This window comes from Engraulis encrasicolus, chromosome 13, assembly GCF_034702125.1.
Source record: "Engraulis encrasicolus isolate BLACKSEA-1 chromosome 13, IST_EnEncr_1.0, whole genome shotgun sequence".
NCBI classification, from domain to species: Eukaryota; Metazoa; Chordata; class Actinopteri; order Clupeiformes; family Engraulidae; genus Engraulis; species Engraulis encrasicolus.
Genome location: NC_085869.1, coordinates 3334491 through 3348906, shown reverse-complemented (window position 1 = coordinate 3348906; position 14416 = coordinate 3334491). Strand labels below are relative to the sequence as shown.

At 43.1% G+C, this 14416-nt stretch overlaps 1 long non-coding RNA gene across 1 annotated transcript; it reads right to left on the bottom strand.

The window, feature by feature from the left end:
- Positions 1 to 10864: 10864 nt before the first annotated feature.
- On the bottom strand, positions 10865 to 12083 carry LOC134460630 (uncharacterized). Its single transcript, XR_010037127.1, has 3 exons — positions 11731 to 12083; positions 11444 to 11646; positions 10865 to 11084 (listed from the first exon to the last, which is right to left on the bottom strand). It is a non-coding gene; the product is annotated as an uncharacterized LOC134460630 (long non-coding RNA).
- Between the last annotated feature and the right edge of the window lie 2333 nt (positions 12084 to 14416).

Here is a 14416-nt window from a genome sequence, read left to right as displayed (position 1 = left end):
ACTCCGAGTACCCTGACGATGACGGACACTACACTGGCTTCAGACTCCCCCGCGTGTGAACCTCGACAGGAAGCTCCCGATGACCTCCTCCTTATCCGGCCGATTGAACTGTGCAGACAGGTCCTCTGGGACACGCATGGCCGCCATCGCGTCGGTATAGGGTGCAGGGTTGACAAAGACCTTCTCCAAAATTAGGTCCATCAGGACATCGACATACCCTTTTCATACAGAAAGAACACACACACACACACACACACACACACACACACACACACACACACACACACACACACACACACACACACACACACACACACACACACACACACACACACACACACACACACACACTTCATTTGGTTATTTGTTCATTTCAATTTTTTTTTTTATATTTATATTTGTTCAATATATTTATGTTTAGATTTCTATTTCTTAGTTCTTTTAAATATTGGAATTTTAATATATTCTATTTGTTGTTATTTTACCACAGTAAATTTGATAAAGCCAAACGTAGTTGGATTTGAATTCTTGAACTTTTGAGGTCGTACCAAAGGTTGGTGGAGTCTTCTGGCGCTTAACAGTGCACTCTCCCTTCTTGGATTTGGGAAAAGAAATTTTGAAGAGAGGTTCACCCTCTGCTGTCTGGGCCTGTGGTCGATTTGCATTTTCGTTGAAGTGGATGGCCGCCAAGTACAGTCTGAAAGTGCAAGACACAATGTGTAAACAGTGTTTCCCACAGAATTGACATTTGTCATGGTGGTTTGGGTTAGCTGGTGGAGACATATGCATCATCATGGGAAAGCCTACGAAGAGCTCTTTCCCCAAATGCTGTGAAAGCCATTGTCAGTACTTCTTTTAAATCTGATTTCAAGAGATCATCAGGGAAAGTGACATTGACTGAGATTTACATAACATGTTGTTTAAATGCTGCGTTGGTAGTAACAAAACACAACATTTTTGAAAGTAGGTATAAAGCATTTTGGGAAAAGGCTTTTTCTGAAGCTTCATAGGAGCTATGTCCTGAAACCCCCCTAAAAATATAATTTTTTGTGGTCAATCGAATATAAAATAAAAAACACAAGAACTACAAGGTCAAACATCTCACCTGCAAAGCATTCCAATATAGGGAAAGACGACATTCTTGTGAAAGCAGTTTAAAGAGCTATTGGGCCCCATCAGTGGCAGATCGGAGACGCTGGAGCGACATCCTTTCCCACAACGCCAACCCACCAGCGCACTGCTCCCCAGAAAACCATCGACTGCGCTCAGGATCAACAGAAAATGGATCTGCCGTTTTCGATGTCCAACTTCACAATAAATGGAAACGTGCAATTTAATTTTGGAAAATAAATACACTAATAGTCTAATATTAAAACACAGTCGTCCTTCTTTCAACCAGCTAATGAGCAACGCAGATGCTCGCAGAACACTGGGGCGTCTGACTTGACAACCAAATGCGATAGAATTAACGACGGGGTCTTGGCCATAGAAACTTACATTTAGAATTAGTAACAGCAGTTCGCCAGAAAGTCATGAAAAGAAGATTCTTGTGGTGGAAGGAAGTAGTTCAACAGAAAACATTTGTTTTAGCCATTAAAGCATCAAAATAATTCATAAAATACATTTCAGACAGTGTGGCAACCGTGGTATAAGCGGAATAGTTGACTTCACGGTGTGCGTATAACAGTAAAAATAATGCACACCGAGGTGTAACGGCCACTCCACTTCGCATCGTGGCCGCATCACCACCTTATTTTTCCTGTTATACGCACACAGTGTCGTCAACTCCCTTACATAGTTTGTTTTAATTTGTCTTTGAATCTTATTCATTTGTACATTTAGCTCTCTGCTGTAGATGACTTTAGGCTACTGTATGTCACAACAAAATATGCACACATGCACTCTTTACTTCCTTTATAAACCCCATTGTGGACTAAGGTTGTGTGTTTTCCTGTGCTTGCATTTCACACTTTTAATCGATGTCCCACTTTCCACAATGAGCATTGTCTTAGGGTGCAGTACAGAAGTGGGAGCACACACACCCCTAAGTCTAAGCAACACACACACACACACACACACACACACACACACACACACACACACACACACACACACACACACACACACACACACACACACAGAGACTCATACCCCTAACACACACACACACACACACACACACACAGACTCATACCCATAACACACACACACACGCACAAACACATACCCATAAACACAGACACACACACACACACACACACACACACACACACACACACACACACACACACACACACACACACACACACACACACACACAATTCCCACATTTGAATCACATCGGTGACTCCCTGCAATGAATGCAATAACACCCAAAATCAGTTACATTGTTTGTAGTCGGTTAACTCCATTGTCGGTTAACTCCATTGTGCATGCCGGGAGATTAATTGCTGTTATTTTTATCCTCACCCTGAGTCCAAATTGTCCTTTGCTAAAGGAGTGTTCATTTTATCCAATGGGCAGAGTCTACAACTACTCAAGGAATGCCGCCTCCTTATTGTTGTTACAGTAATTTCCCGACAGGAGTACAAGTCTTAAACAGAGATATGAAAAATATACGAGGTATCGGATATCAGATGGGACAAGGAGGGAAGAAAACCCTCCATAATCAGACATGCATCTCAGTAACTGAAAGTACAAGTCCAGTTCACAGACATAATAACTCGTTGGGGAGTTGTTCTCAAGGTCTAACTTGATGCCAAATTTTTATCTCTCTTTCTCACACACACACACACACACACATGCACGCACACACACACACACACGCACACGCACACGCACATGCACACGCACACGCACACGTACACGTACACGCACACGCACGCACGCACAAAGAAACACACACACACACTGAAAAGGATCACCCGGAGGTAACTTCTATTTCATAGGCCTACGGACGTGTTGAGAAACCCAGGAGAAGATCTGGCTGCAGCTCAAATACTGTATCACCTTAAAGTACCACCATAGAGCGCCCGGCACAATGAGGAACAAACAAGTGTCTCAAATGTGCGTGGTGTTTATTCAACATAGTACAAAGAGGCAAGGGGCACTCCCTTGCCTTATATACATACACAGGCGTTCCCCCTCACATGCAAGCGGCCTTGAGCCGAGGAACATTCCGTTCCAAAAAGTATACTTTTTGCAGAAGTGCATGCCGTAGCTATGCAGTCACGAGGGAGCCCAGGGCTACCTTGTGGGGGTGTATTAACCAGATCAGGAGAACTACCAAATGTGGCCTATGACCTCTTTCACAGCCCACACACACACACACACACACACACACACACACACACACACACACACACACACACACACACACACACACACACACACACACACACACACACACACACACACCTATCTATCTATCTATCTATCTATCTATCTGTCTGTCTGTCTGTCTGTCTGTCTGTCTGTCTGTCTGTCTGTCTGGCTGGCTGGCTGGCTGGCTGGCTGGCTGGCTGGCTGGCTGGCTGGCTGGCTGTCTGCCTGGCTGGCTGGCTGGCTGACTGCCTGTCTGTCTGTGCAACATGATCTCACATACATCTATGTACAGTAGTTCTGCCAGGATCATTAAAGTCAAGCAGAGCAGAAAGTTCTGATTGAAATGTATTTTATTGACAACAGAATCAAACAGAGGTTATCACCTGAGGGGATGTACGTAACTGACTAGATTAGTTGTCTGAGAGTCTGATGGTAGGCTATATTACATTACATTAGCCTACATTACATTAGATTACATGTATTTAACAGACACCTTTGTTCAAAGCGAGGACCAATTTAAACAAGAACAGGGTAAGGCACAGTGTACAGTTACAACACTGATAGCATTGTCCTACAAAGAGTAAAGAAGAGGACAAACCAGTGTTTCCCAACCTTTTTTGTCTTGTGTACCCCCTAAGCATTTTCGTTGTGCCATGAGTACCCCCTAAGTCAAGTTTTATATCGCTTTCTCTATCCCAATGTAACTAAGCTCCATGTATTTGTTAAAATTATATTTTTCCAAGTACCCCCTGCAATGTGCTCGCGTACCCCTAGTGGTACACGTACCCCTGGTTGGGAAACACTGCCGTAGACAATGTCATTAAAAAGTAGCAAAAAAGTAAACAAAAGACCTCAAGGTGCAGTGTACAGTTGCTACACTGACAACATTGTCAAACGCAAGGTAATAGAAGCAACATTAAATAATAGGAAGGTAACAAGGCAAATTGGATAATAAGCAAGACATCTAGGCCCAGTGTAGAGTTGCAACATGTATAGGGGGACTTTGGTAAAGTTTGGGTACTCCTGATCTAAGCCACGGACACCACACTCACACCCGTAGCCATGGGCGGGCCTTGGGGGGCCAGGCCCGCCCACTGATACGCTTGGGCCCGCCCTGGCCCAGGGCCCACCCAAGCCAGATCACAGTCACAGATCGCAAATGAATAGTAAATATAAAATATAATAATATTAAAATAGATATATAAGATCCTAATTTCATTTTGTTGTACTTGTTTTGGGTTAAAATCTAGTTTTATACAATCATTAAGACATTAATTAAATTCAAACCGTGTGAGTTTGTTAAGTTTCTCTACGTCAGTGTTGCTCAGCAACCATCAGTAAATGCATTTGTGGAGGGAAATGAAGTTAGTTCTAGCAATCAGACATGCAAGTTTTTGTGCTTTCATAAATATGGATAACACTATGCGTAACTGTTGTAAAACTCCAACATCGGTGACTTTGAATAACCCACGACATGACATGTTAGAAAAGCCTGGACTATCTTTGTGGATCCTGACCATGACAGCCGGACAGACAGCGACTAGGAAGCGGTGCCTTTCCATAGCACTAGCACGTTACGTAGCAGGTCAACAACGGTGGCTATCCCCACTGATGGATCTGTGAATGACNTAGGCACTGATGAAACCAATCAGGTTTTGTTGAAAGAATACACCGTGAGATATTTTGGTTCGAAAAGACATTTATTTTTCTCTAGCTGGGAACTGGGATTGGCTCGAGTAAGTTATTCCATCGCAGAGGATATTCCTTGCAGAGGATGCATAGGCTAGCCTACTGTATCATCAGACACAACCTTTTCAATCTCTCTGAAATGATTTCAGAAACATGCTATCGAAACTGGGAAAGGCAAGCATGCAACTTTCAAGGAACTTTCAGTAACTTGAAGCAATATGGCGAGATTCAGAAAAGCTCGCAGAGATGACATGTCAGCTGAGCCATAGTAGCTCTAGATATGCTGGAGTTTTTAGTGGCGAATCTCATCTGCGTTACGTGGCGATATTGCTGGCTAGTTCTGGATGCTAACAGGAGGCGAGATGTGGAAGTTTAGCCTGGAGAAACGCAGACACATGATTGACTAAAGACAGCGCTGCCACTCTACTCATAGTAAGTCACAGTGTGTGTGTGTGTGTGTGTGTGTATGTGTGTGCGTGCGTGCGTGCGTGTGTATGTGTGTGATGGCAATTGCAACATTGTAGCCTACTATGCCTCTGTTGGTTGCTTTGAAATACACCCGGCGGCCGTGGTGTTTTGTTTTGTATTCAGTTTGAGATGCTTGCTGCTCGTCATCTAATACATCATGTACACATGCAGTTGGTGGTGGCGGTGTGTGTGCTTTGTCTGTGTTGGCATTTTGGCAGAAGGCAGCTAACTACTCCTCTCCTCTGTTGGTTGCTTTGCTTTGAATTGTACTTGTCGTCAGAGGTGCATCTTATCACCAGGCTAGAGAGGTAGGCCTAGCATAGGGCCCCCAAGCCGATGGTAAATAACAGGTAAGACGATCTACAATAGTGGCGATTTGTTGCAAATGGTAATTATTTAAAATGTTCGCTCCCAACTTGCCCTAGAATCGCCGCTGTTTTTGTTGTTGTTGATTCTGCGTGTAATCTATTTCGGCGGGCGCGCCTGTGTGTGTGTGTGTAAGGGCCAAAACATACCAAGGCGGAACGGAACGGTCCCGGGACGAACGCGGTCTTTCTGCTTAGTTTTGGCCGGCGTGTTTTTCTCTGCCTTTCACACTGACAGCGTCGGCGTGCGCGGCCAGTCCTATAAAACCCTCCCCACAGCCAAAGCTAGCATGCTACTTTGCCATTCTTTTAAATGAGACACCGCCGGTCGCCGGCGTGAAAAATACGCTCGAGTTCTATTTTCCAAATGCAGCGCGGCGCGGAGCCGGCTCCCGCGCCGCTGACGCTCGACTACCGCCGGTTGGTGTGTAAGGACATATATGTTTCAATGTATTTTACGGACGCCACGACGCTTTACCGCCCTGGTGTGTAAGACCCCTTAGACCCCTAACCTGTGCATGTGTGAGAGAGCGCACGCTGTCCTGTCATGTTTAATGTAATGATTATTGTGAGAGATTTGGGCTGCGCAAATGGTCAAATAAGCAACAATAAGATAATAATAAGTGGATTTCATAAGCCCGCCTTGAGAAACAGTTCTGACTCTTTAAGTGTTGAATGTGTTTCGATTTTTGGACATGTGTGACATCTAGTGGCCATTATGGTCTTGTTATTCTTCTTTGGTGGGCGTGTGACCATGTTTGTTTTTGTTTTCATTGATCCATTTTGCCATGTGCTATGTCTCCGCCCCTTGTTTTTGATTCGCTGCCTTTGCCACCTGAAGCCCAGAATGAACATGGCAACATTTTCAGTGCAGTTGCTATTATATCAATTAAATGTATACTGTTGCTACTGCTAAGCAGTATCTACTTTTTGGTACTTATAAAAGCTATCTAAAAAAAAATCTAGACTGATTTGATAATATGATTGCATTTCTATGGTTGTGATGGTGCAGCGTGCATAACTCATTTAGGGTATTATGATGTGATCAGACACGGCTGATAAGGGCCCAGTGACAGTAATAAGGTGATTCTTCCAGAATCAATAGGGTTCTAAACTGTTAATGTCCATGGGCCTGTGGCGAATTTTCACACCCATGTAGGAAACCAGAAACTATCTCAGAATTTAGAGATTGAGTTATCATCATGATGTGATGGCAATATAAATCACGCAACCAAAAATCTGTGTTTCCTTCGAAGTACTCAATAGCAACTAAGTATTGTGAACTTTTCACTTTCAAACATACAAGGCTATAGCCAGGATTTTAAAATTGGGGAGGTCCATGATGTCTTCATGTAGCGCACATATTATTAAAGGTAGAATATGTTAGCACATTTTTTTGCTGAAGTACATTAGCATAGGGTTAAGTAGAGTCATCACACCATAAACATTTTTTCACATTCAATTCCTGTTCATGTTCCTGTTTCTGTTAACCTACTGAATGCAGGTCATTAACAACTACCATCCTTGTAATGCCACATACGTATGTGTGGTAGGCTGTAGTATATACCTGTATGCACTTGAGTATCTCTATGAGGGCACTTTTATATCTTTTATATCTTTTCATATCTCTGTTTAAGACTTGTACTCCTGTCGGGAAATTACTGTAACAACAATAAGGAGGCGGCATTCCTTGAGTAGTTGTAGACTCTGCCCATTGGATAAAATGAACACTCCTTTAGCAAAGGACAATTTGGACTCAGGGTGAGGATAAAAATAACAGCAATTAATCTCCCGGCATGCACAATGGAGTTAACCGACAATGGAGTTAACCGACTACAAACAATGTAACTGATTTTGGGTGTTATTGCATTCATTGCAGGGAGTCACCGATGTGATTCAAATGTGGGAATTGTGTGTGTGTGTGTGTGTGTGCGTGCGTGCGTGCGTGCGTGTGTGTGTGTTTATTGTTGTTTTTTGGCGTCATGTGTATTAGTGTTGTGTGTATGTGGCAGCTATGTACGTATGTCCAAGACAAATTTCCCTGGGACCATTAAAAAGAATCTTGAATCTCTTGAATTTTGCTAGGTTTTGTGCATTCTTATTTGGGACCATATCTTGTATTGCATGTTTTGTAATGGTCTCTCTCTCTCTCTCTCTCTCTCTCTCTCTCTCTCTCTCTCTCTCTCTCTCTCTCTCTCTCTCTCTCTCTCTCTCTCTCTCACACACACACACACACACACACACACACACACAATGTGTGTGCCAGTCTCTGGCCAATGTCAATGTGAAGATACAGGCAATTCCAAGAATATACAACCTTCAGCATGCAGTGTGGTAAGATCAACGTACAAAGCCATGATACTATGTTGAGCAATTCTCCAGTGTTGAGAAATAGCAGAGATAAGTTCTGACTAAGCAGTAAGTACGGTTTTAAATGTTTCATATACTAATATGTAGGCCTATTGGATATTAACATTATAATAACGAGATATGTAATATGTACATATATGCAATATTTGTAATTAATATTAATGATATTACTACAAAGGTTGTAGTGTTTCGGTCCCATTCATTTTTTAGGTTTAGTCTGTGATATTTAGACATTTAGTGCACTTCGTCAACTTAAAACCATAGTTATTTTGGGTCGGGTGCACACATCCAAAGTCACTTGTTGCAGGTGCTAGACAAAAGTGTCAGACAGTTGAAGAAGGTATAGGTCACCCTGGATCTTCGACAGTAACACAACATTGGTATCTCATATATCTTTTATCACATTATGGCACCACACGTAGTTTGAGGAATAACCAGGCAGGTATAGGGTGATAACAGATAGAGCCATAATAATGCCTAAAACAACTGTCTCCATGGAGAAAAGTAAATTAAGTAATATACTGTACAAGGATACAAGGATATCTATTTGTCTTATGCATAGAGACTCTTTCGTGCCTCTGGGATCAGGATCAACATTACCATCTGAAACTCTCATTGGCTTCAAAGTGACACCAGGACATTTACATTTCAAGAAAGGCCTGGAAGACACTGCCAAATGGACTGTGTGTGTGTGTGTGTGTGTGTGTGTGTGTGTGTGTGTGTGTGTGTGTGTGTGTGTGTGTGTGTGTGTGTGTGTGTGTGTGTGTGTGTGTGTGAGGGGGGGGGGTGTTACTGATGTATAAGAGTGCTGTGTAGTAGCTAGAAATTTGTGCGTAAGATAGGACAGTCTCCTGGAAGGTCCTTAGTCTTTTTGTCTGTTTTTATTTATTTTATTCTTATTGGTCCCTCTCTATAGGCCTACAGTGCTGCTTGACTACTACTACGACGAGGACGAGGACGAGGACGACTACTACTACTACTACTACTACTACTACTACTACTAAGACAAATATTAACGCTCAACTATAATTTCAAGATAATGTCAAATGGATTTATTAGACAGGTATTGTGAGTGAAAATGGCTACTTTGGGTCTGAAGATTTCATCCGTGTAAGTAATTACACTTTTCTCGAGGTGTTAGTCACAAAGCACAATCCTCTACCTGTTTCCCCCCCCTCATAACATATTGCTGTGCACCCTGCTTTTATTGCTGTGCAGTAGGATATAAGTGGCATTAAACAATAAATAAGCAAACAGGAACTTGTATTCAGATTAACTTGCCTTCTTGGTGGTTCGTATTCAGTGCTTTACTGCAGTGGTGTTCAAACTGTGGTATGTGTACCACTGGTTGTATTCTTGGAAGAATTAATTTTTTGTGCATTAATTTGAAGGCTGATCAAGTTGTTGCAGTCGAAAATGTCTCTTTGGTCTCACATTTTGTAATATTGAACTGTAGGAATCTGAAAACATAATGCAGAATAATTCTAGGCAAGCAAGAAATTTAAAAACAAACTTGCTCTGAATGTGACTGTAGCTGTTGATGCCATTATGAACCTCTCATGTATTGACTGGCAAAAGTGAATAGAAGGCCTTTGTTGCAATATTGTTGTTTGTCATGGCTAATACTAGTGTAGGGGGGGCTAAAGCCCCCCTAAAATAGGCCTAACGACGGCCCTGGGTGGAGTACATAGGATGGCGTCGCCCTGCTAGCTTCTCTCATCCCTGCTGGAAATTCACATCCATTAACACTCAGCCATCCATGTTCTTTAGCCTACATGGTGGATATGTGTGTTTTTTTGGGGTTTTTTTTCGGGTGGATGCCTGTGCTTGCGACGTATGATATTATACAATGTATAATTAGGCCGATATCAGGAGAAGTGTTATCCGTGGGGAGCGATCCCCACGCTAAGTTTCATATGACTAGTATAAGGTCTGTATTTTTTCAATATTTCGTTAGTTTTATAATATTTGAATTCAACGGAGGCTGCAGGTTAGGCTGCAGTCAGTAGGCTACAGTCCACCCTCCACTTCTTACAGTTTATTCTCAACAATACCCACATCTGCCAGAAGGTGGCAGTAGATAAGCAGTAATCAATTATGGGGACAACATCATGCACATACACTCCACAGCTGAGTTCATATGTAGGCTAGGATATTAAACATACATATATTTATGAAAGTCTAAGATTGCATTCTGTATTTCCATCACAATATTATTATGTACATATTAATAAGTGAACTCTTTTTTTCCCCATACCTAGATATTTCAGGCGAGTCCACATGGAGTCCTGACCCCAATGTTGAAAACACTGGTGTAATGTCTAGTGTAGGTGTAACCAAGTGGTAAGGACAGGAGAGTTTTAAACTCTAAATTTCACAGTTTTCTTACTAAATAGACTACGCCACCCTGGGATAAGAATGGGAACTACAGCCCAGGGACTGTATGAAAACCTTAGATTTGACCCCCACACAAGTTCTGTTGCATTAACGAGGAAACGTGGATTCCGTAACAAAATAATCTCTTTATTAACAATTCCACATATAAATATAAAAATCCGGACAGTTAAAATATTTCCCACCACAATGCACACACACACTCACACTCACATACACACTCACAAATCGGTACAAAAGAGAGGGCTCTCAAATACAGGGCAGGTGCACCCAAGAGGGGGGAATTATACTAAGCCCCCTGTCTAGGTCTTGGATAAGTACACACAAACACTCGTGCCCATGCACACACTAAGTGAAGGTGAATTATTGCACTCACACACAGGTAACACTGCACTGCACTGCAATTCACTGCACACCACGTGACCGGACCCACCACCAGGGGGGAAGAGGACCTCCCTCTGGGATTACCTGCACCTGTTAACAGAAAAGAAAAGGGTAAATAAGGGGGTAATCAAGGGCCTGCCACTTGCCCAGCAAATAAAGACAAACAAAATGAAATAAACTGAATTGCAGGGCCCACCAGCAAAATCTAACTCGCCATAGAAAGAGGTTGCTACAGGCGAGAGCAGGACTGATGAGAATTAGTAACAACAATCAGGCCAGGGGCATTGGTTTAGGCTACAAGCCGTGCACACTCAGTAATTACAAAAGCAAAACACAATAATTCAAATTGAAGTTCCCAACTCAAGTCAAAAGAAAATAATCAAACAGAAGAAAGAAACATCCCTCAAAGAAAATGTACAAAGTAAACAAATGAATCGACACTCACTCACACAGACTACATTCACGCACACACTGAACTCGGCCACATGCGCCACCTGCGCAAGTTAACTTATGCTGGGCTGCTGAATGCTTTCGGAGTGATAGCCCTCGGATGACCGGACACTGCGACGCGTCAGTCCGAAGCGCGTATCGAGGGGGGACAAAACAGCAGCAATTCAGAGCGAACCGGGAGTCTGCAGCTACACCCAGGCGCCTACAAATACAGAGGATAATGCGATGTAACTGGGCTATTGTACCAATTTTACAACGTGATGAAAAGTTGAAGCGGTATACTCACGTTCCACAACAGCAGAGGAGGAGAGGAGGAAGACAATAAAGGCCGACGAGTCAGAGGAAACTCAAACCCACGCTACAACAAAATACATAATCGGTTAGACCCGAGTCAAACAAATCAAAACTTTAGCGAACGTGTGGCGTCATTTGGGTGGCCTACCTGAGCCAGAAGGAGAGAGCTCTCGGAGCTTTGGTAGATGAACAGGGTAGCCAACAAACAGCTGATGGCACCGGTAGATACACTTGTACGAGGCGGAGAGCGTGTCACGCCAAGTTGAATTTGGCAACAGATCGGAGTGCAAAGAGTAGACCAGAATGCACGTTTGGATGGACAAAGGAAAGCACGTTGACCGACAGCTATTCCTCCTAGCTTGCGGGGAGGTTTGGCTGTTATTCACCGCTGTGCTTTTAATCCCGTGTCTGTGCCGCTGCAGCTATTTGCATCTTTTGAATGTCTGGCTGTAAAGTTTACTGGGAGCCAACCTTTACTCTTATTACTTGTCTATAGACCCCCCAAGGCATCCTCTGTCTTTATAAGTGAATTTACTGAGCTGCTCTCTTATGTATGTCCCAAGTACTCCTCCATCCTGGTCTTGGGTGATTTCAATATTCATGTTAAATCTCATAATTGTAACTTTGCCATTCAATTCTTAAATGTTTTAAACTGCTTTGACTTTACCCAGCACATACATTTCCCTACACACTCTAAAGGTCACACACTAGATCTTGTGTGCTCCAGTGGTACATCACCATATAACATTGTGCCTAAAAATCTGTCAATCTCTGATCACATAGCTGTTCTTTTCCATCTTGCTATCCCTGTTCCTCAGCACCACCGCCGTCCCCTTCGCTCCATCACATACCGTAATACTAAAAGCATCAACATAACTGAGTTAACAGAGCTTTTACAATCTCAGCTGTCAGTGCTGCCTCCCAGCCTGTGCTCTGATGAACTTGTGTCATCATATAACTCTAATCTCTCCTCTACACTTGACAAACTTGCCCCCCTGAAAACGCGTGTTGTCTCCTTTTCTCACTCAGCTCCTTGGTTTAATTCTGAGCTTAGGGAAATGAAGGCAGCTGGCCGTAGGCTTGAGCGTCTCAGTAAAAAGACTGGGCTTACTGTTCATGCGCTTGCTTATAAGGACCATGTCCTGGCATACAAGGAAGCCCTAAACAAGGCCAAGTCCTCGTATTACAGCTCTATTATCAGTACAGGCCAGGGCAATCCCAGAGCACTCTTCTCCACTATTAGCAATATTATCAAACCATCTCAACCCTTCCCACTTACCCCTTCAACTGATCTCTGCTGTGAGTTCTTGAATTATTTTAATAACAAAATTAACACCATTTACATTCAACTACAGTCTCTCCCCTCCCCCACTCTAAATGACAGCCCTTCTCTTCAGCCACCTCCACAACTATTTTCCTCCTTCTCTCCCGTTAATATTGAAACTGTCTGTGATCTTGCCACGAAGGCCAGGCCTACCACCTGTCTCCTTGACCCTATGCCCTCCTCTCTTGTCAAGGCCTCTCTACCAGTTCTCAGTCCCCTCCTTACCAACATGATTAACACTTCTCTCCTGACAGGCATAGTTCCAAACTCCCTAAAGATTGCAGCCATCACGCCTATCCTCAAAAAAGCTGGAGCTGCAGCGGATGATTTTAAAAACTACCGTCCCATCTCAAACCTTCCCTTCATCTCCAAGCTGCTAGAGCGTACTGTGGCCTTACAGCTTCAAGAACACATGACATCATTTAGCCTATGGGAGGAACTGCAGTCTGGGTTCAGGGCTAAGCATAGCACTGAAACTGCACTAGTCAAGGTCGTAAACGACCTTTTATTAGCTGCGGATTCAGGCCATTTCAGTATCCTCCTGCTACTTGATTTAACAGCTGCTTTTGACACAGTCTGCCACAGCGTCCTTCTCACAAGGCTGGAAACCCTACTGGGCATCAATGGTACTGCACTCTCATGGTTCAGGTCCTATCTAACTGGAAGAGAGCAGTTTGTCTCTATTGGTGATTTCCGGTCTCCAAATTCACTCCTCACACATGGTGTTCCACAAGGCTCAGTTTTAGGCCCCCTACTCTTCATCATCTATATTCTTCCCCTTGGTAACATTCTCCGAAAACATGGCCTAAATTTCCATTGTTATGCAGATGACACCCAAATCTACATACACACTAAACCCTCCCATCCACTCCCCCTTGCTAACTTAACAACTTGCCTCAATGAAATTAGTAATTGGATGACCCAAAATTTTCTTAAACTTAATCAAAGCAAAACCGAAGCCATCATCATCGCCATCACCATCATTACTTAGAAAGATAAACCTTTCTCAGTTCTCTATCCCTGACTATTTTACCTCCACTTCCTCTGAAGTAAAAAATCTGGGCGTCATCATCGACTCTTCGCTCTCCTTTGAATCCCATATTAAACACCTCACCAAAACTGCATTTTTCCACCTTAAAAAAACATCTCCAGACTCCGCCCCTCTCTCACCCCTACCTCTGCTGAGACCCTCATTCACTCTTTCGTAACCTCCAGATTAGATTATTGCAATGCCCTACTCATTGGTCTCCCCACTAAATTGATAAACCGTCTACAATACATTCAAAACTCAGCAGCTAGATTACTTACACACACCAGACCCTGGCATCACATTACCCCTATCCTCTATCAATTA